A 23,825-nucleotide genomic window follows, 5' to 3' on the forward strand; every position below is an offset into this window, starting at 1 on the left:
ACCTAGAGTCATCAGTGAGGACTTTGTGGTACTTAGGGCTTTGAAATAGCTACAGCATCATCAGAACCTGGTTTATGGTTACTTGGTTCCCAGTAGAGGAAGGCATTTACTGAGCAGGGTGTAATTTCTGCTTTGGAAAAGGAGGTGAAGCCAACATGGTTTCAGGCTGGCTCAACTCATTGAGCTCTTTATATAGTCAAGAGATGGAAAAGGATAGGGGAAAAAAAACATGCAACACATTAATTTCTCTCTTTCTTAGGTGAAACTTAGAGTTTTTTCTTTATTTTCTTGTTCCAAATGATGTTCTTGAAAATAATCCAAATAGAGTTTTTCCACCTTTCCACCTCCAAAAAGTGAGGTCAACAGACAAGGTGCAAATTCAGGCATGTTTCATCATTTGCCTTTGAACTAGGAGTAGTGTTTATTTCCAAGTTCAAACATGAGTAAGCAAACTTGACTTGTGGGATGTGTATTCTGGTGGAATTCTGGTGGGGTTTTGGTTTTTTTTCTTTTTTAAATTTCTTTCAGGATTTTGAAATATTTTTTCAATGCAAACTTGGAAAGTCCCAAATAGACAAAGTGGCAACTCATATTCTCCTGTGGGTGTCTGCAACTTCCCCTTCTGCCTTCCAGCCTGGAGCAAACTGTGGTTTTAAGATTTTTAGGAGCTCCACCAGCTGTGATTGCACAGCTGCAGTGACAGCATAGGTGTGATGGATTCCTCCTAGCAGGGAAGGCAGAGCTGTTGGGATAGGGCATTGCAGAACACTCTTATCAGCTGCCCACACACTGGAACCCAGCAGAAGCTGGCAGCCCAGATATGAGCCAAAAGTAGATTTCCCTATGAGTTGGTAAGAGGGAAAAAGAATTTCAAATTCCAGGTAGAGCTCCTGGGGGTGGCTGACTGCCTGAAAATGAGCTAAACCCATGGATGTGTCAAGTTCTTTGGCCTGGACTTCTCTTTGGATGCCACTCTAATCTCTTGAGGGTCCAGAGTGGATGTGACAGATGGTTTGGACTGTGGTACCCAACTCACTCCAGGCAAACCTTCCTTGCCAAAGGACCAGTAGGCTCAGTTCTCTAGGTAGCTACTGCCTGTCTTTGGAAACACTTAAATAATTCATAAATTTGGAAATTCAGTGTAATACATAGAGCAGGCTTGCAAAGTTTTTCAGGTTTTTATTTTAATTTACAGGTTGTGCCGATAAGCATCAAATAAAATATTGCAGTTAATACAAGACATTAACTCTGCTCTCTTAAGATGTTATTTGCTCAAGAAAGCTCAAATTGGATGCTGCAGCATCTGTTTTTCAGTTCTGCTTTCATCTAATTTTACAGCTGGATTGTCTGAGCCACAAGAAGGTCAAATGATTTGCCCTGACTCTGCCTATGAATTTATGGCATATGTTTGACAATCAGAGCCCATATGCTTGCCAAAAGTGTGTTAAACCTTTTAAATGTATGGTTTGAAACAATGCCTGTTTTACTAGGAAAATGTATGGGTAATAAAGTGATTTTGTTGTTATTGTTCTGCTAAATTAAGAGGAATAAACAGATACCACTAATTGTTCAGACTTTTACTGACAGTAAAAAGTTTACTGATATTTTCTTTTTTCTACTGAAGGTTTGGGAAAAGGATTTGGTTTTTTATTATTTATGGCAAATTTTACTGCAGAGCACAAAAAAAAAATCAGTTCAAGTTCACTTGTAGCTGTTGTATTTTGAATGCAAACCCAGCACTATTCAACATGGTGAAAACAACTGTGAAATAATTCATATCTCATAGTGTTGTTTTTGGGAACCTTGCACACAAAAAGTGGACAAGGTGGCAGAATTTCTTTAACACTTTCTTTTATTTTTACTTTTTCTCTGCTTTGGTTTTTTCTTGGTTTTTTGTTTTGTTTTGTTTTTTCCCTTCCCCAGCTGGCTTTTCCTGGGGTAAATTTATTTTCTTCCCAGTGGTTTGTATAGGGCTGTGTTTTGGATTTGTGCTGGAAAGAGGGTTGATAATATAGGGATGTTTCTATTATTGCTGAGCAGGGCTTGCACAGAGCCAAGGCCTTCTCTGCTTGTCATAGTGCCACACTGGAGGTTGGGAGGAGACAACCAGGACACGTCATCCAAACTGACCAAAGGGATATTCCAGACCATGTGGCATCAGGCTCAGTTTATAAAGTGGGAGGAAGGGGGGCACATTTGCAGTGATGCCCTTTGCCTTCCCAAATTGCTGTTTTGTATGATGGAGCCTTGTGCTCCTGGTGATGGCTGAACACCTGCCTGCCCATGGGACACAGTGAATGAATTCCTTGTTCTGCTTTGCTTGTGTGTGCATGGCTTTTATTTTCCCTGTTAAACTGCCTTGATCTCAACCCATGAGTTATTTTACTCTTCTGAACCCCTCCCCTATCCTACTGATGTGGGAGTGAGCCCGTGGCTGTGTGGGGCTTGGCTGCTGGCTGGGGTTAAACCACGATAGTAAAGAAGACTGGGAAAGTGCAGAAGAGTATTTCAACCTTTCAAATTTAGTCTGAGAATTAATTCATCCACAGCTGTTTTGCATTAATTATATAAACCTTATTAACTGGGCATGGGGAGAGCCTTGCTGCTTACCCAAGGTCCCCATGGGGGTCGGGTGACGTGGGGTTCACGAGGCTGGTCCTCACATCTTGGTGTGCTGAGAAGCAGCAACATGCAGGCTCTCTCTCTGGACACAGTGGATGATCAGATGCCAGCTGGGAATAATTTAAGCTAAAATCCAGCCATCCTGACCAGATGGAGATTGGGTTAGCCTAGACAACTTGTTCTGAACAACAATTCATAGTCTCTGGAATTATAACAGTACTGGTGATGAGCTTTACCTTCCTATAGGTATCATTGGCTTAGATTTTCATACTTTATATTCACTTATGTACACATTGAATTTTTCTTTTTTTCTTTTAATTACTGGAAAACTATCACATGGTGTGCATTCTCTTGAAGTAATCTCTTCTTCCATTAGTTTCAAAACGTTCTCAAGCCAGTTTAGCATGGCTTCCTTTTTAGAATAACTTGTTTTCCAGCAAGTCAAAAGGGACAACTTCCTCAGTGTTCAGTAGATGTCTGTTCTGGCCATGTTCCCCATTTCCCTTTGGCCTGAAGACCAGTGGTTTAGGGAGGGTGTTTTAAAGTGCTCTCAGTGTGTTTGGTGCCACTGAGAAGTGGTTCACAAAGTCAGGCAACTGGTGTTGATGGTGTTTATCATTGTATATAAAATATATATATAAAATATCTCCTGCTCCCCAAGGGAATATGACTGTAAGGATTAAGAAGGCCCTACTGCAGTCAGCCTCGTGCCTTAGGCTGTGTTCTGCTGTGCTGGGATTGAAGGTCTGGCTGCAAATGGATGTGCCCAGTGGTTTCATTCAAAGAAAAGCTGTTTAGCTTTTTGTTTTCTATACATCTTTGTGGAGGTGATTAGCAGTTTTTAATTTTACAATTTTAAATTTTTCTGCACAAAAGAACATGCTAAGTAGCTCCAAAATGCTCACTAAACTGCCCCTAAAGCTTCTAAGGGCAGCGAGGCTGTACAGACCTGGAGGGATGCAGGGATGGGAGCTCTGTACATTCTTGGCTGTAAAACATGCTGATCCTGCCTCACTGGAAAACACAAAACTCTTGTACTTCTGATTAAAAGTATAAACCCAATGTGGTTTGTTGTTTTGTTGTTTTTTTTTGTGCTGGGACCCTCACATTTTGTGGGTTTACTTGTGTTTTTTTAATAAGTTTTGAGACTTGTAATTCCATTCAGCCCTTTTCTAGAAAAAACCAATTGTTTCTTAAAATAGGGCATATTTTTTCAACAGGTGAATGTATTCTAAAATAGTTATAAGGGAAATTTACATATATTTCCTATTTTACTTTTTTCAGGCAAGCTATCACCTAGTGGATCCTTCAAAAACCCTTTAATTCTCTCTAAGTACTGGTTACTTAGTTTGATAATTTGGTATTTTTAACAAAACTGGATCATCATTTAGATACTTTAGAGGAGTCACATTTATTAACTAGTAAGAACACTGTCACTCAGAATATTCAGGATTCCACTTTGTCTCGTGATCCTGCAACTCACATTTATATGGCAATTTAAAAAAATTCTTACTACAGAACGCTTTCCAGTTTTGTTTTCAAAGATATTGGTAATTTCCTAACAGTATCAAGTCAGGTTTATTAATGGAGGTTTTCCAGAAAAAAAAAAAAGTAAAATCATCTTGTATGTTGGGTTAGGCATTTTTTAGAACTCTAATAGATGTATATTTAAATGCAAATCCTTTGAAATCAAGTGCCTTACATAGGCTGGTCTTTCAAAGGAAGCTGTTGAAATTGCTGCAAGAACATTTTTAAAAACTCTTCAGGAAGTTTAACTTATGGTAATCTTACAAAAAAATTCCGTTTGAAGGTGATTTTGGGTCACTTGGTGAGGTTGGAGCTATTTTGAGATATTTGCTTTTTAACCTGCTTGACATGAGGATGTGGAGTGTGGCACTGCTTTGATAGCAGGACACAAGAACGTCTCTGTAACACCTGCTGATCTCTCAGGGTTCCCTTCAGCTATCTCTCTATTTAAAATACAGTGGTTTTCAAACAGCGGGCTCTGTTTTTTAGCAGAATCTATCTTATGATATAGGAAATAGCTATACCACAAAACAAACCTACTTTACATGCTTGTGGACTCTTGAAACAACTGACTCTTGAAATGCAAGACTGATATTAAAGGTTTCAAGCAGTTTTAAAAAAAAATCGCCAATATATGCTTTTTTTTCCCAGATCACACTATTTAAAAAAATAAAGAACCACACTTCTGTTTTAAAATTACAGTTTAGCTATTACAAACTTAAGTGTATTTAGCAAATTAAATGGTTTGGATTTTGAGACAAGAAAAGAGATTATCATAGGAGTTGCAGTTACTTAATTCTGAAAGCCAGAGAAATTGAGATACAGGCTCCATTTAATTAGAAATTATGAGATGGATAAAATGAGTAGAAAAGAAGAATTTCCTTTCCACTTATCCATTTCTAATAAATACCTGTTTTGACAGGAGTAATGCTGTCTTAAATAGTTAATGTTACATGAAATTTCCATCTTATTTATGTGGGTTGTTCTCACTACATCAAGGACCCTCTGAGATGCCAGATAGAACAAGGATCTATGCTGGAATAAATCAAGATGGATATGGAAAATTTGTTTTAATACTCTTGTGAGAAAACCCCTAACAGTGTTCTTTTCCTGCAGTCCCCATGAGCTTTCCTTCAAACTTTCCTCCTGCCCATTTTTCAGATCTTTTCTCTGAAAGATCCCAAGTGCTAATCTCAAACCAGAGATCACCTTACTTTTCTTGGCAAACCATGCCTTTAATTTTGTTATTTGGGGTTTTTTTATTGTTGGGTTTTTTTTTTCTTTTTTTTTTTTTCTTTTCTAATGGCCTACACATCTGAGTAATAAAAGGGAGTTGTAAAAGGCTAGGCAGCATTTCTTACCCTGGGCATCATATTATTTTTCTGGAAATGTAATTTCTAGTTTGCTTCCTAGAGTAAACCCAGTGGATTTGGGCTGTGCCTGAGCACTCTCTGAACCTGCCAACACTTCTTCAGTAGCACTGCAACAAATATTCCTTACAGCAGAGCAATCAGCATCTGTGCACTGTAAGAGCCAGTAGCACACTTAATCCAGCAGATCATTTTCCATCATAACTAAACACAGGACACAAAGAAAACCTGTGTGCCAGAAGCAGCTCTCCAGGAATCTAAGATGCTCTGAAGTGCTCATCTGCCAGTGGTGAATGTCTCTGCTGAGTCACCCTCTATCTCTTGTTAGTGATCCTCAAGGAAAGCCTAAAAACTTTATTCCTTGGGAATTCAAAACACAATGTAAAAAATCACTAATTCAATATACAGGTTTTGGGTTGGTTATTTTTCATGTTTGTTTGTTTTAATGGCATATTAAAATATTTTATTTCTTTCCTTCTCAAACACAGTCTGATTTTATTCCTTTTGTTTGCCTTGCCTGCCTCCTTCTCACCTGTCCCTTGCTAAATGCCTTCTGTAAGATACCTTTTTTTTCTTCCATCAGGGCACTCACCTTTTTATTTTAAGAATGAGATAACCAACCAAATGCTAGACAGTTGCTGCCAGGGGAAACCCCTTTCTCTTAAGGTTGCTGCAACAATGAAGGCCATAAAAACTTGCTTTTGCATGCTGGATGATGTGGTATTTCTAGCACATATAGGAACAGGTGGCAGAGATTTCTCTTAAAAATCTGCAGATTAGCACAGGCCATCTGATTTGAAAGGAGGATGTGTTGAACATGTGCATTCAGTATGATTTTACTGAGAAAAGAAATGAACAATTTTTTTTTCTATTCACGCTTATGAGGCACTAAGAAATAGTCTCATGGGTAAACTCTTTAATTCTTAAGAAGTACTGTGAAAAGTCCTGAATATGTGCATTGGAGGAACATGTGCCCTACCACAAGAATTTACTGTGGAATACTCATTTTAACCTAAGAGAAATCAGTTATAAATACACAACCCAAAATTTATTCCCAGTGGTTTAACCATCCACTTCCAGCCAAATACTGGGTCACTGCTTTTTCACCCCAGCCACTGGTGCTACCACCCAACTTCTTCACATAAACCATAATGAGATGCCTATTTTCCCAAGGAAAGGGAAAAGAATTGTATTTTAGGGATCTTTAATGAGTATCTGTGACTTATTTTCAGAACACTTTAATACTTCTGCCTTGTCAGGATCTGAAAATGAGCGGTAATTAGCCTTCTGGGTTGGAAGGAAATTGCCATATTGATCATCTTGGAAACATCAGATACAGAAAGGAAAAGAAATCCATAGAAATTAATGCTTATGTACCTTGTTGGGGGCTTGAGGGCCCCCATTACTTTCTGTTTTTTAGGTTGAATAAATATTAGCATTGGGGCAAACAGAGATGAAAAAGGCGTATTTCTACTGATTTAGACATTTAGAAACAACTTTTACTACCACTAGTGCAAATCCAATAAAAACTCCTGAAAGAAGCTAATACTGCTTTTAAGTAAGACCTCTTAGGCTTGGCTGTAAAGGAAATATTGCTCTTTAAAAATGTAAAACAAATCCTTCTAACAGGACTTTTCATGTTAAGCTGTCTCTAAATAAAAGATGATGAGATATTTAAGGAGTTTCTGAGTTCGCTTTAAATGCATAATTCAGGAGTGAATGTTGGAAAGGGAGTAAAAATGTAAAAGACTTTAGAGGAATATATCTGTGATTCTATGCGGTTTGTCTGGAAAGTTTAATTGGCACAGAGGAACTGAAATGTAACCAGAGAAATAGTATGGATTATTCTGATTTTAAGGTCTTAAAAAATTACCAGCTATTCAGAAATGCTTCCAGTATATAACAGCCCCTATTTCAGGATTTGCTGCCCTGTGATGTGCAAAAAAGATTATGGTAGCATGAGCTAAAGCAGCTGATGGTTTGCAATGACCAGTCCTGGTGTCACTGCATAATTCTGTAAGCCTGACTTAGTGATGAGTTTTAAAAGTCAAACAACCCTGGGTGTCTTCCAGGCTTATGTTACATATATACCCATATTGGTCTTTGGAATTCAAGCACATATCAAGTAATAGCTTATAAAAAAACATTAGAGCCTTGCTATGAGATTAATGGTGGGATTTACCGAGATATTTGCGACCAGAACTGTGCCCATCATTCCTAATGTTTCAAACCAAGGGCATGAGTGATGTGTGTTTTTAGCAGCTGCCACTTCAATGCAGTACTCTTAGAATGAGGAAGAGGAAAACACTCATATCTCAAGAAAGAGCAAGAAAGAATAAAAAGTATTCAATCAGTATTTTTGTATTCTAAAGTTGCTTTTCTAAACATCTCAGTCAATTTTCCATAGGGTGAGCCTTCAGGCACGATGTTTGTTTTAAAGGCATGAGATATGTAATATAAAAAGATCTTAAAGGGATATGTTTTGCTTCTCTAGAACTGCATTAAACACAATTTGTGGTACATTAAGCACAATTTGTGTTTTCCTGTGGCTGTGGAAAGTCTCAGCGTCTTATGAAGGGCAGTGGCCACTTGGGCTGCAGTTCAGTAAATTTGCTTAGATACTGTGCTTTGCCACCTTTTGAGGAAAGAATTCATCAGAATGGGAATCCTGGGAATTTTGTTGCTTATTTTGTGCTGACTAGGCTATGCTCCCTCCCTTCCTTCTAATAAATAAGATTTTTTTCTGATTTCAGAGAATTCCATGAAGCATGTTAGTGTTCCCCTGTGCACTGGGCTATTTTGTCTTGGTTGCACAAAGGTGCAGCTGTCAGCATATCCACTGCTATCCTGCAGATTTTGTGTTGTTCCCAGATCTGCTCCTTCCTTGGTTGGGCCAAACTAAGCAAAACTGGAGAAAAGTCTCAATGAAAGCAAAATAATTTCCAGGTTGCTGATCACTGACATGCCAATGTCCAACTATTCTGGGTCATAACTGCAATCACACTTACCAGAGAATTTGGCAAATACTTTCACCTACTATTTGAATACTTGTTTGAGGGCATAATTTTCCAAGTACTTAAATTCTTTGTAGCATCAATAATATTTCAAATATCAGTGTGTAGAGGTCATTAGATAGAAAAGTAGTGATTTGAGGTGTCCCTAGAGTGGATGGGTGTTACAATCCAAATGGTAGATAAGAGATGCTTTTCCTGAGAAATCATGAAATTTTAATACAAATGCTTTGTTACACTGCTGTATATAAAACTCATTCTAAGAGTGAGATGGGAGGATTTGATCTGTTATGAATTCAGTAAAAATTACTTGGTTGTGGAAGTTTAGTGAGACTTCCCATAGCCAAAAAATTGGAACTGAGTGTGGTTTAACCTTCCTTTCATCTTTGTACAAAGAGAAATTATTCTCGGAATTGTGTAGTTTTAGATTAAATTTTGAGCAAATGCTTTATCCTTTTTGTGAGCTATTTTAAAAATTTGTAACAGAACAGTATAAATGCAGCTAAGCATTCAGCAACTTGTACTAGAGAAGTTACTTAGTCTTTCAAAACTTGAAATGAAAGCATGAGTTGGGGAGGAGAAATCATGTGGTGGCTTTCCCATGAGAAGGGTGAAGGGACACCTTCAGCTACAAAGGGAAAGGAACCAAGGTCCCTTTTGGGAGGGGAGGAGGTGATGTGTAATGTCTTTTTTAAAAAAGGAGATATAAACTAAGGGTTAAAATTCTTGACTAAATGAACTTTATCCTAGACATAGTGGAGTAAGTTTTTCCTTACGGTTTTAGAACGTGAGTTGGCATTTGGTTTAGTCCTGTTGCTGTTGCCCTTGGAAGTCTTCTCTGGTCCTATTAATTTCATCTGCTGAAAGAGTATTTATTTGCTTATTTAAACTGAGTATGCCTAATAGCTGTTCTTGTTAGAAAGCTGGAACTCACTGAATATCAGATTTTCCATGGCTCTCTAAGAAGAAACTGTAATCTGTCTAATGACCATTGTTACGTTTTGGAACAAAAATTTTGTAAAAAGCAGAAGCAGACATGTTAAACAGATTTTTTGGGGGATGATGGATTTTTAGGGTAAAGTATTAAGTAATTTTATGGTGCATTTAGAAATGTGAATATTATGCCATGTATAGATTACTGATTTCCCACCCCTCTCCATCTGAGCTGTGCAGATTAAAACTGCCTATATAATAGCACACTTCAAAGATCCATGTCCAAAGTAAGCTCCCATGGAATTCAGTGCTAAAGGCTCAGACTTAAATTTGTAAAGAATTAACTTTTGTTGCTATGGGAACATATACTTCATTTATTCCTGAAAGAAAAATATACAAATTTATGATAAAAAATAACACTATTAGTCCACTTGGTGGGGCAGGAGGCACTAGAAATAACTATGTAATCTGGGCATATAATATTTCCCTGTTGTATACAGCATGAGAACACTAAAAAAAGTCTCCTTGTCAGTTTATTGCTCCATCATAACCCTTTTTTTCTATAAGTTCACATTCGTTTGCATTGTAAAATCACAAACTGCATATAAACAAGTAGTTCAGTCATTATTTGCCTTTATAAGGAATCACTGAGGTCATCTATTAATTCTCACACGATTATCTTTATTTCTTTGCATTTGTAAGGTTTTGTAGGAAGCCTAGATCTCAGCAAAGTATTACTCAGCTAACCAGGACTAAAGTAGAGAAATTTGTTGAATTTTTTCCTAGACCCTATCAATATGAGCATGAAAGTGAGTTCTGCTGTGTTCACTTCTGTGTTTGTCTCTTTTCTTAAGAGGGTTTTGCTGACTGTGAAGGAAGTGGTGGCAAATGTCTCACCATTAGACATTTTTTGTCCTTGGAGTGTGACATAACTGTGGAGAGATTTTTCCCTTCTCTTGGCTACAGCCTTTCTTTCTCTTGGCTTCTGTTCTCCCAATTTTTTTGAAAATTTCTAATGTCTTGTGGGTAGCCTCAGCTTGAAAATGTGTATATCTAGTATTAAAAATACTCTGCTTTTTAATCTGAAAAAGTTCTAAAAATAAATTAAATTCTCTTTTTACATCAAGTTAATGAGGCTTTATTTTCCATATGATTTTGGATTTTATGACCACCATTCCTTCCTCTGTGTGACACAGAGCTTGTGTGAATTTATTTGCAAATGCAAGGGATGCATATTTACACTGCTTTTCATAGGCAGCATTTGTGCTGTTTCATGCAGATATTTATTACTTTGTTTCCCTAAAACTTGATTTGATATTCAGGTTCAAGTGGATATACAAATGTAAAGAGAAAAACAATTGAAACTGCAACTATCTTGGGATCCCCCAGTGAATTCCTTCAGAGATGCACTTTTTGCAATATTTTGATGCAAAAATTCTCTCAAACAATATCTTGGCTGTTTCAGGCATGATGTTAATAGTTCTGGGGAAATTCACCTTTTAGGAAATCTCCAAAAATATCTGCACCTGTCAGGCTCTATGTATAAAAAGAGAGATCAAGAAACAGCAAAATCAGTAAGAAATGCAGACAAAAATTAACATAAAAGTGGGAAGATACAGAGGCTAAGTGATGTCTCAATTCATGTCTGCAATGGAAAGGCAGTATGAGCAAAATGCTTTTCATCTTTTAGGAATCTCAAGCATGATCTTCCCTTCTCCTTTTGCTATAAGCAGTTAACATTGCTTTCATTGAAATGCTGCCATTATCATTTAATCATCAAGTCTGTAAAGTGCTGTGCCCACTCAGCACAGAGATCGTTCCTTGGCCTAGAGACAAACCATTTAAGCAGTGGCAATGTTTCATTCTTTCAAATAAAATCCTTTTCCAAGAAATGAACTGGTGAAGTGTTTCAGTTGAGAAATATTCCCACAGCATTCTATTTGGCTGTGGGTTGGATGGAAACGACCCCAAAATGTCTGATGTTTCTCTAAGTGACACTAATGCGTTCCACCTCTGTTGCCTCTCCGAAAGTTCACCTACTGAACCGCTGTGCTCAGGTCACACGCAACCCTTCGCAGAGGGGGAAAAGCAGAGTTTAGTATTCTGCACTGAGATAGGTCTAAATTGCATTTTGTGAGCATGTCAACTAAATATACATAATGGCAATTGAAAGCATGTGGCAATGACTTTTTGAGAAACCTGTAAACAAACTCTGTCATCTCTGTGGAAGAGAGATGAACATCTGCTATTTCTCTTCCATTTGCAATCCAGGATACAGTGCTGTGTAAAAGCATTTTAGTTCACAGTAGGGGCTTCCTCCTGGAAACCCTGGAAACCCTCCCCATTCCCTCAATACTTTACTTTGCAAAGCAGTATTAGAGCACACAGACTGGGCTCCTTTCAGGGTTCCCAGAAGGTTCACAGGGCCAGACTAGAGCTTATCATAGTAAAATTCTCTTCTGGTGCTCTCTTTGGGTTATCAACATCTTTGTCCCCTGAATTCTTCCTGCTGACAACCCTGCTTGCTTTTGTATGCACACCTCATGTCATCTAAGATCTACCCTACCTTTCATCCCCCCAGTCACTCTGTATACCTTTTGTACCTAATTTTTTTAAGGGGTTTACGTTTACCTCCTTTTTGATGTACTTAAAGGAAACCTTTGTTCTTTTAATAAGAGAGACGGGGGAGTGTTGCCTAAACTTAAGTAGATTTTTTTCACTTTGAAAGCTCATTTTTGTCTGATATCCAGTTGATAGCTTTAGTAAACCTTGCTTTATTTATTCATCTCAACAGGAAAAATAGTCAAGAGTTAGAGATCTATCTAGGCATTTGAAAACAGAATGATGGCTTATCATTTTGGAAAAGTATTAGTGATGGAGAACTTTACAATTGAGAAAGTGAAATGGCTTCTAAGGTCTGGCCTGATTCAAAGGGCTAAATGACTTCTTCTTACAAAGTCAGCTTTAATAGTGCATTTTTAATTAACCTCTCATGTCCATGTATGTATAGAAGAAAAAAAAAAAAATGGTAGTGGTTTCTGTATGCTGTTCTTCCCAACTTTGAAACATGAATGTCTGTGTTAATTTGCATTTATACATGGACTACTGAGTGAAGAGTGCTCCTGGCATTGCTTCTGGGATGCTCATAAAACATGAAGGAAGCTTCATTCTAAATCAATAAAATGGTTTCATGAAATCTGTGCTTCACAGCTTCACTCAGATGTCTGCAATAGCCAGGAAGAAATCTTTTTATGCCTAGTAACTGGTTATGTATAGACTATTTTCATTTCTTCAGAAAGATAAATTGTCTTCAGGTAGAAGTGTTTCATCAGCAGGAACAAGCAGAACCAATAATTGCCTTTCTGAGGTACCTTAGTACTCCTCTCTTATGTTTCCTGATGTCCTCAAAAGCACCACAAGCTGTGGCAAACACTTTTCCCCCTAGGAGCTGGCATTTGTCTACATCACAGTTCATTTCATAAAAGATTTGGCAGCAGTATTTAGCATTTATTTGTGTCTTGGCAACTCCAAGGGATCATGTAGAGAAGAAGACAATGGATAAGGAAAGAGTTGCAGGTAGCTGTGTTGGAAAGGCAAGTTCAGGTCCATGTCTGTACCTAATCTGTGTATGGACATGAGCCTCATCTTCTGTAATTCAGATTGGAGAACTATCCCCAGCAGGCTATAGGCTATGATCTGCCTTTTGTCATGGATGGCAATATATAAATAAAAATAAACTTACTGACTCTCTGTCTCTAGCAACAATTGCAAGTCCTGTTGGTTTGATTTGGTTTGGGTTGTTCAGGTATTTTGGGTTTTTCCTCTGAGTCCACTGACTACTAGTTGGAGTCTGGACAGCTGGGGAGGTTCAGGAGTTTCTCATGCATCCAAGACATTTCTAGAACTTAATGAAGATAATGATCAAAGGAATTGAAGAAATCATAATTATTATACTTTCAGCTAATACATTATAAAATTAATTAAGCAAGGATTCATCTTTTTTATAATGCAAGAGAGAATGTGTGATAAGCAACAACACAAAGCCATGGGTGTAGAATTAAGTTGACTAAATCAATCAGGTTTTTTTATTCAGAGGTCACTAAATCTGAGCAATTTTTTTTTATGTTCAAAATGTTTGTCTTCAGTTTTCCTCATGCACCCAAGAACAACATTTCCTGCCAAGCTTCTAAAGATAAAATATCCTTGATTTTATGTATGCTTTTCTCGTAATAACAAATAATCTCAGTACTGAGCCAGAACTTCAGATGGCTTAAATAAACATAGACTTCAATAAAACTGTGTTGATTTACTTTTTTTTCCTTCTTTTTTTCTTTTTTTTATTTTTTTTCTGCTATTAGATGTTTATGTAGAACAAGCCAAGAAAAAATACTGGCCTACAGAAATTCAACACATTACCAAGTTACCAATATGTCAGAGTATTTCTTTGGAGCAGATTCCTCTGATTAGCAATAGGATCTAATTAATTTTGCAGCTTTAATTTGTGGTAAATAAAGTGAAAATGACCACTTAGTATAAAACTTCTTAAAACCGTTTTCTGTGATTAACACATCAAAGACAAGTCATGCAATGACAAGATTTTTGTTCAAATCCTGGTGTTTGTGAGTGTGTATATATGAGGGATATGTCAATACAATCTAAAATTTTATTTATAGTTTGGATTCATAGTCTGTCCTTTGTGTTCTGCTTCTTGCACATCATGCATGGTCTTTTATAGTCAAAAAATATGGAAGTACCTTATAAAAGGGTGGGTTGGAGTCCCTGAGAAAGAGAAAATCACTATCATAGAAGGATATTAAACAGCATCAAAATGAATGGGACCTTAATATTCTGAATGTGGAACACAGGAAGAGAAATGTAAGGATTTGAATTCTCTCACTGGCATCTTCAGGAGCATGAGATCACATGTCCATGCTCCAAGTGTAGCTACAAAGGGCAGTGCAGTACACGTATAACCTTTCATGATGCAATTAATGTTTGACTTAATTCATGCTTTAATTGTAATTTACCATCCTGACACTTTTTAGCTACCTCAATTTTGTTTTTCTTTTTCTTTTTTTCGTTTTCAAATTTTCCCTTGCTTAGAAATGGAAGCATTAATGCAAGTAATTAGTTGTTTCCTAAGTGCTACTTTAAATGAAGAATAAGTGATAAAGAAAAAAATTACAACAGCCCCTGGATATGTACTAGTAATGATTGTGGGAAGCTGATGTGACTGAAGATGTGGTGAAAGGTTTAAAATTGATAGAAGAAATAAAACCTTACACAGTGGCATCCTTATTTATGGACCAAAACAATTGAATTAATGCCTAATTAATCTATTTCTTTAAAAAATCAATTTGTTTTTAATTTTGGAGAGAAGCAGTGTCTTGCAACAAAGATTAGATATTAGTTAGAGCTGTCATTATTTATTCATTGTGATGATTAAGGGGAAAATATTGCTTTTTAAAATTTCTTCACTGTATCTTACTTTCCCAGGTAATTTCATAACCAGTTCAAACCTCTGCATGTAAAATTATTTTCTTGTGTTTTCACCCCAGAAATTCTGTTCTGCTTTGTGTAGGAATGCTCAGGTTCTTAGGAAAGGAGGCTCTTTCCCTTTGCTCCCCTGCCACCACAAAACAATTACATTTAGGGAAGAGCAGATATTCTGGGAGGCTTGTAATTACAGAACCTGGAGTCTGGCTGGGTCAGTCAGATTAACATGCCTAAACAACCTCACTGGCCATAAGTGGTCATTAGTTTAGTTTTCCTTCTTATCTGAAAGACAGAACCTCCTGTAGCACAGTGCCCTCTGCTATCAAACCCTGTGTTTAGTCTAAGTTTTGTCCTGTATCTTTGTGGTCTAAATAGAAGTTTGTTTTATGAATCAGTTTTGAATCATCTTAAAATGGCACTAATTACATAACTATTACTAATGTTTTCTCATATGGAAGATGATGTTTAGTGAAGTCTATAGCAAAGAATGTTGGCAAACTTCAGATATTTCCTGTTTAAAAAGCTCTCTGTGCAAAAAAAGGATCAGTTTTAATTCTTGCTTACATAAAACAGACAGTATGTTAGAGTTGACTTCAAAACTAATTCAAAATAGTAATAATTGTAGATTTCAGTTGTCTGGATAGTGTCATCCAGTTGAGATCAAATGTTTTCTGTTAAGAATTGTGGGTTAATAAATGTGGTATTTCTCTGAAATCGAGTTGGAGATTTTTTTCTGTTTCCGTTCATTTTCCTTATGTCTGAGATTCAGGCTGAATGCATGTCACTTCATTTTTTCCTGCTGCTGCTACTTTGCTCTTCCAGATGGGGAACTCTACAACTTATACAAACTTGGTTTGTGGAGGGATTGTAAATATGCTGGACTACACTGACCTTTTCAGTAGACTGTCCCTTGATTGGTAGCCAGTCCACCTCTCCCCCACAGGTTAATGAAGCTGTAAATAGGGAGAACTGAAATGGCAAGCCAATCAAAAAGGTCAGAGTAGTATAGCACACCACTACAGCTGACAAAATATATGAGGCATTAAAATTTGGATACTTCATTCCTAGTGACAAAGACTGTAATGAGAGCAGAAAAGAAGGCTCCACGAATCCCTTCACATCATAGGGAATGTAATGTGGATGGGAAACGATGCGAGCCTGCCATAGCTCCAACTCCAGGATGAATGTTTTAAATCTCTTCATATATTTCAGGCACCATATATTAGACAAGTTAGGTTAGAGCCCAAGTTCCTTGCTGAAGGAATACATTCTTCAATGTTCTTGCTATTTGTATGCACAAAATGTGCAAATTTATGACCTCATACTAATATAATTTTTCAGAGGAGGGTGTAGATTGGGAAGGCTACGAAAGAGAGAACAGGAATAGAAGGTTACTCAGGCTTTATTAGAGTGTATGAACATGAGAGAGTCAGAGCAGACTCAGTCATATGGAATAACTAAATATGCTCCTTCCTACTGTGTTGGTAGGAATTTCTCCATTTACATCTCATATTTCTCCAATTACATTCATAAGTTTTAAACTAATAAAAATCTTGTTAAACACAGAAGGATACTGCATGTAACTACTGCTTAGCTGAATGGCTTGTTGTAGTTAAATTTAAACCATTTTTCAAAAAACACATTCAAATTTTGTCTCTGTGAGCACACAACAGTGAAGTCAGCAGAGACAATGGTCATCGAACAATTTCTTTTAATCCCCAAACAATTTTCTGAATATTGCAGTTATTTATTCTTATCTGATGTAGAGACATCTCATCCTGGCGAGTTAGCCAAGAACAGTATACCCCAAGAACTGCATTCCCCTTGTTTTTAAACATTTCCCTGTCATGCTGGCAACCCATATCACTTCAGGAGCATAAAATATTAACTGTATTTCCCAAGTAGTTTAAAGCACATTGATACAAAATTCATGCTCCCTGGTGTAAATTAAGTGTAGCTGGTGAAAGCACCTTGTTAAAAGGGTATGAGTGGTTACTATGCCCATGGATTGTAATTCATCTTTGAGTTTGTGGAACTCCCTCTCTTCTACAAAGAGTGGCAGAGTATTTGCTCACAGGGGAGGAACTTACAGTAGCTTGGCCCGGTCCTGGGGCTGATTTACGGTAGATAAATTGCTCTGTTCTTGCAGTGTAAGCTTGTAGAGTTAAATGTGGCTTTGACAAATGGGTTGGTTTCTCTGGACTCAGAAGGAGCCTCCAACCGCAGCCTGGAGGACCCCTCTACTCCACTGGATTTGCAGGCTGGCGGGATGAGTTACAGGGACCTGTGCCAAGAGGTGCCTTCTGCTGCATTTTATCACTGACTCTAATCCAGCTGTCTGAAACAGTGCCAAGCTAATTAGCTGTTTCAGTGCCTGTTATATCAGGAGCCCAAATAAGCCCAGAGAGGTCATGTTTCGAACGGGAGCGAAGCCTTTTCATTCAGCTCTCTGTTTATGCAGGCCCAAGATGACTCCCATATGGGATAAATCCCAATTATTTAAACTTGTCCTGATATATTTTAGAATGTTCACCAATTAGCAGCATTAAGTTATGAACTACTTTAGGTGAGGATGCCCGGCGAGACAAAGACCCCTTGTTTTTGTTAAGATTGCCTAATCTTAGTTTGATTCAGCTAATACAGGAAAACCACAGAAAAGATCTACAGAAACTGTATCACAGCATTATTAATCTAGAGAATTTATTACTGCCCAAACTCACTACATATAAACCCAATCTCTGTCCTAATGCATCCCTTACTTTCAAATCCCAAGTGCAACCACTGAGGTTAAGAGCAGGCAGGAAAGAAAAATAATATTATGATGATAAATACAAGGGAAAAGAACAGGGAAAATAAATATTATCATGAGTGAATAGCTGCTTTCTCAGTTATGTAAGCTGAACCTAAATAGCAATGCAGCTGGCTCACACACATGAGACTGCAGATAATGGAATTACAATGTCTGTCAAGACTTCCATAGTATCTACCTTAAATACCTGCAAAAATGAAAACCACAGCATATTTTTAGCACTTTCAGTTCATGAAGTTAGATCTTGACTATATGAGCCAAGTCCATTTCTTCAGTTGCTTCAAATTAGCTTTCTTTTGCCGGTGTGCTTTGTGTAATTCAACTATTGCACAAAATTGCCAAGGAAGAGCAGTTGGGCTGTTCCCTATGTCCTGTAGATGAAGCAAAGAAACCACAGAGAATAATGACATTTATGGATTTATGCATTGACAGGGGTCTCATTTAATGACTTACATTATTTCAGGAGCACACTACTGAAGAATGAGTACAAAAGAAAATCAGGATCGATTCTGTTTATTTTGAGTCTGGGCCTTTTAACCGAACCCAGATATTTTATTTGCTATCTCTTAGGATGACAGTGTAAGTGATAATTTAACTTTGGGTATTGTCTCTGTAATACCTACATAAACTCCATGTGACAATAAACCCAGTGATGGAGCAAAGCTTAAAGGGACATCAGACGGGTGTAGTGATGGAAGTAATCCAAAATGCTGACTGAAAGAATGAAAAACGTGCACTCATTTGAGATATTTTTGAGATTTTTCTCTTTTTGCTAAGAATTCCATGGATCACTTAAATGAAAAACTTTACAAGGGTAAACCTATATTTGGCTAATAAAGACTTTTTTCAGTGCATGGATCGGTGGACAGATTTGGTGAGAACAGAAAACTGGGACTTCCTAAAATTTTTCTCTGTGTGTCTGTGATTTGAGGCAGAGATTAATAACAAGAAACTAAATGACAGGAAACTTTGATCCACAAATCTTCCAAAAATTTAATTGTTTACATTTTTTTTTTATAAATACTTAATTTGTGTGGTTTTGATTTTGATCAATTCATCCTATTGAAATATTAAAACTTTAAAAGCAGCCTTTATGACTTGCTTCCTACCAGTATTCTGACTTATTGCAGCCTCCCACAACATGCTGGACACCCTTCTTTGGATGAATCCAAACACGGCTGGTTTTCTGGGATGTAAGCTCACATTCATGAGTAATGTGGAGCTTCTTGTCAGCAAACACCCCAGGTCTTTTTTCTCAGGGCTTCTCTGCCCAAACTCTTTTTGTCCTTGGGATAGTCCTGTACCAGGGGAAGCACATTGCACTTGGCCCTCTTGATGTTCCATGGGCACCCACTTCTAGAGCTTCTCCATGTCCCTCTGGATGGCATCTCATCCCTGCCATGTCAGCCGTGCTGCTTAGCTTCACAGCGCCTGAAAACTTGCTGAGAGCTCTTCACCCCATCTCTATGGCACTGAAAAACACACTAAAGAGTACTGGTCCCAGTTTGGGCCTCTGAGGCCACCACTTGTTACCCATCTCCATCTAGACATTGAGCCAATGATCACTATCTTCTGGACGCAACAATCCCAACAATTCAGTTCCACTCCACCAAACAGTTCACCCATCGAACCCATGTCCCTCGAATTTAGATGTTGAGGAGGACTCTGCCAAAGGCTTTATAGAAGTACAGATAAAGGACATTCATAGCTCTTCCTCTGTCCACTGAGGCAGGCATCGAAGAAACCCACTGGATTGGTCAGGTGCAACTTGCCCTTGGTAAAAAGCATCCTGTTAAACTGTCTTTAATCGCTTCCTTATCCTCCATGTGCCTCGGCACAGCTTGTAGCAGGATGTGTTCCACAATCTTCTTGGGTGTAGAGGTGAGGCTGAGAAAACAGTAGTTGCCAGGGTCTTCTTTTTTAACCCTTTCTTAAAATGGGTGCAACATTTTAATTTTTCTAATCAATGGGGACTTCCTCTGAATGGTATTTTTGAAATGGATGGTTGACAGTGAAGACTGAGGGGAAAAAAGTAGTTGAATAACTCAGTCTTGTCCTCCTTTGTATTTACCAGTTTGCCAGACTTCCTCATCCGCAGAGTACATATTCTCTGACCTTCCCTTTCTGGCTCACACACCCATAGAAGCCCTTTCTATCACTGTTTGCATCTTTTGCCAAATTCAGCTCCATCCATACTTTCCTGATCCCATTCTTACACAACTGGGCTGTGCCCCTAAGCTGTTCCTATGGTGTTCCTGTGCACTTCCTTTTTTGCCCTTTAGTTTCTCCAGCAGGTTTTGACTCATCTATGCCAGTCTCATCTTCCTTGCCTGATTTCTTACACCAGGGAATTGAGAGCTCTTAAACTCTGTGAAAAATACCATAAAGTTTTTTCTATCTCTGTTCTGCTCTGTAGTCCTTGAAGGATATTTCCCAGGGGATCACGCTGTCTAACTCCTTGAAGAGCTGGAAGTTTCCTTTCCTGAAATTCAGAGTCCTGACTTTAGTTTTTGCCTGACCCTTAGAACTGCAAACTCCAGTTGCTTAAACACAATATGCACTAGGGTCTATTATTGGCTCTGGATAACTAAAAGTGCTGCTTGGATGCTCTGTAAGAAAGAGAATCAGAAATCCTGATCTAGGAATTGTTTTTGCTCAACCTGTAGCTGCTGCCATGCTCCAACCTTCCTGTGCTTCTGTTGTTAAATGCTCAGTGCTTGTTTCCTATCTGTGTGTGCTTGATTGGAAATGAGGGAGTTTTTTCTAAGTCTGGAATTCTCTGCATATTTTTCTAAATCTTGAGTAAGCCTAAGGTGTACTCTGTAACTTTGTGAATAAATGGGTTTTTTGTTGTTTTGTTTTAATTATATGCCCACAATTAAAGAGTTTTATAAGACAAGAAAAGAATCTACAGCTGAACACAAGTTTGACATCATTCTCCACACTGATATGCAAGGCAGAGCCTTGTTCCCAGGTCAGAAATTAGAGGGGTTGCGAGGAAAAATGTAGTTGAATGTCAACAGTTTTGTCTGTATAGCAAAACAGGTAAAGTGACTACAAAACCTGCAAATTAACAAAAGAATAGGTAGCTACTTTAAAAAAATCAGAAAATACAGCTGAACAAATTATTAGGTATCAGAACTCAGAGGAAGCAATTTCTTCCATCCTCAGAGAGGGATTGCTGCTTCACTCAGGCATAGTATTACAGAAGATAATCACCAGAGCTAGTCAAACTGGACTGAGTCATTCTGACTTTTCAGGGAAAAAGAAGATAAATCAGAGCACTGTGAGCATTGCTGAAGCTATCTAAGCACAAGCATGGTTTGTAGCACAACCACAGAAAAAGTATAACATTGCAAACACAAGGCCATGAGATGAAACTTAACTCTTGCATCTCTGCTACCACAGAAAACTGCGAATCACTGCAGGCTTCACTGAGATTCTCTTCCAATCTACCTGAGGAAAATTAACCTTTTCCTTAGGGTTCTCACAATGTTCTGTGCAAGCAACCGCAACCTGGAGTTACTTTCTCAGAGCAGCTTGTGGATGAGAACCGAGTGAGCTTGCAAAAATTCATAGTATTTCTATTTCTGACTGACCGGCAGAACAGCAGAACATCACTGAATTGGACAGGGGTTCTACAACCTCTGTTACCTGTATCTTTTATTTTCAGTCTTTCAGTGATTTTCCTTTTACTGAGCCCAAGCTATATCCCATGGTCTAGTAAGAGGAAATACTTCTGTTTGCCATTGCTGATATGCAAGTATGGATATTAATACCTTGAGTATGTGTTGAGACCTACTGTGAACATCACCGCTTCTACAGGCACCAGTACTGGTCTGCTGCAGCAAACATTCATATAATTAGTGTGCATCTCTTCTGTACCATCTGTGGTTACTAAAAGGCAGCCCTTCATTTCAGCTTTTGCAAGAGATGCAAGCACTGATCTGTTTGAAGGTTTGACCACAAGATTAAAATTTGACTTTGTACAAAAGAAACAGCTCCCCCCATCACTTTCATTTGAAATGTTCTAAAACCAGAGTTTAGAGAAGTACTTTATAATTTAATTAATGAAGATTCTGAATGACTTCATGGATCTAATGTAATTAATGACATACTGGCAAAGAATACTGGCAAAAGTAACTTATAACTGAACTTTAGGGAGCAAATGATCATAGTAGTTAAAAGTTATCTGCTCATATGTCTAAATACTTGTACAACTTCATTGTAAAAAAGGTTCTTCTACTGACAAATAGAAACATTAAATTAAAAATCATCTTAATAAATGACACAGAAACCTAACAGATGTCAGCTAATGATCATGATAAATTCTTAATATAATAGTAAACTCTTAATATAATTCTCTTAATGATAAACTTGATATTGTGAGATAGGGAGCTGTTTTGTAAGAGTAGCTTCCATAGTTTCATTAACCAGAATATCCAAGTAGAGATGCTGTGTTTTAAATAGCTCACCAGGTATATTTGCTATGACCAGCAGGTAAAGTACTATCTTCTTGTCAATGAGCTTTCTAGTCGATTTAAGTTCTGATCCTCTGGGACACTTTGGTTACCAAAAGACCTTTACTCAAGGAACTTTTAGAATTGTCATGGGGTGGCTTTTTTGGATTTTTTTTGTTTGTTTGGTTGGTTGGTTGGTTTTTTTGGTTTTTTTGTTGTGGTATAAAAAATGTTTTCCTAGCTAATCTATAAATTCTGGATGGAATTGCTTGATCCATGAGAAGACAGTGAAACCCCAGATTCTGGCAGTTTGGGAGCTGGTTAGAACCTTCTCATGTACTCATAGAACCTGTGTCACCAACAGTGGTTATTAGTGGCTCATACTTGGACTGTCATCACCCTTAGTCTTTGGAGGAACAATTTCCACTGTATCGGCACCAAGCAATGAGACAAAGAAATATCTTCTTCTATAGAAGCTGCAAGTGAAATGCAGAACTTGTTTTGGTGCAGGTTTATATATGTATCACCAGCATTTGATAATGTTAGGAATTGCACGAGTTGGAATGCAAGTGCCTAGCGCTGTACGGGATAATTTTCTTGTACGTATAAAAATGAGTACAAAGTTCATCCTGAACTCGTGATGGTTGACAAGTTGGCGTTCTCACTAGACACCCACATGGAGGTAGCTGAACAGGTCACAAGTGCATTGCTGTATTTTAAATGCAAAAAATGTCAGGCTGCTTGTTTCCATGTCTTCTTTTAAAATAAATAATAAATACATTGCTTTACTTCCTGACAGCCTAAGAATCTAAACAACATGTTCAGTCAGCTGACAGACTTTTAAACTAATGCTCCATATAATTATCCATTCCCAGCAATTTATCATTACAGAGGAACCACAGATTAAAAACAAGTGCCTGGCTCACAATAACCACCAAGGATATTGTACTTGTGTCCAACTCCAAATGTTAAAGCTGAAGGTGCTCCATATATTTTTCATAACTTTCCAGGTTGCAGTGCAGCAGCATTTTTTCATAAATTACAATATAATCCATCCATTTACTGGATTCAGCATGAGAAAAGCTGTGTGTCTTGTCCACCTGTGTTGTAGTGTTACACTTAATGCTCTTACCTTACTCCTCTGTCCTCTGGGTAGAATTAGCAGATAGATGTTTTTTGGTTTTTTTCTAATTCCACAAGAGCCTATGTCTTTATTAAGAGATATTGTGTGTGTAAGTTTTCCCCAAGTTCAGATAAAAAAAAAAAAACAGTAAAAGAAATAGCAAAAATACAAAACACATGCAGTTAAAGATCTTAGACTTGATTATAACTCTTCAGTAATATTTCTGAGGAAAAAATGGAAAATTGAGAGTCCTTATTGTCTTCTGCAACTGTAAGCAAAAAGTCCTTTTGCTGACTTATGGTCTAATATAAAATGTCTTCTGTTTTAAACCTACTTACTAAGTTCAATGTGAGTTGTTTCTGTATTAGCTATTTATGATAGAGTAATAAAATTACTTTTAGCCTCACATTCTTCAAGGTCTGGCTTGAGCATAGAGCATGACATTGCTCAATCCACCATATTCCTGGATCCACC

This window comes from Pseudopodoces humilis, chromosome 2 (assembly GCF_049639895.1).
Source record: "Pseudopodoces humilis isolate 2021_Gansu_Grassland_sample_001 chromosome 2, ASM4963989v1, whole genome shotgun sequence".
Lineage (NCBI taxonomy): Eukaryota > Metazoa > Chordata > Aves > Passeriformes > Paridae > Pseudopodoces > Pseudopodoces humilis.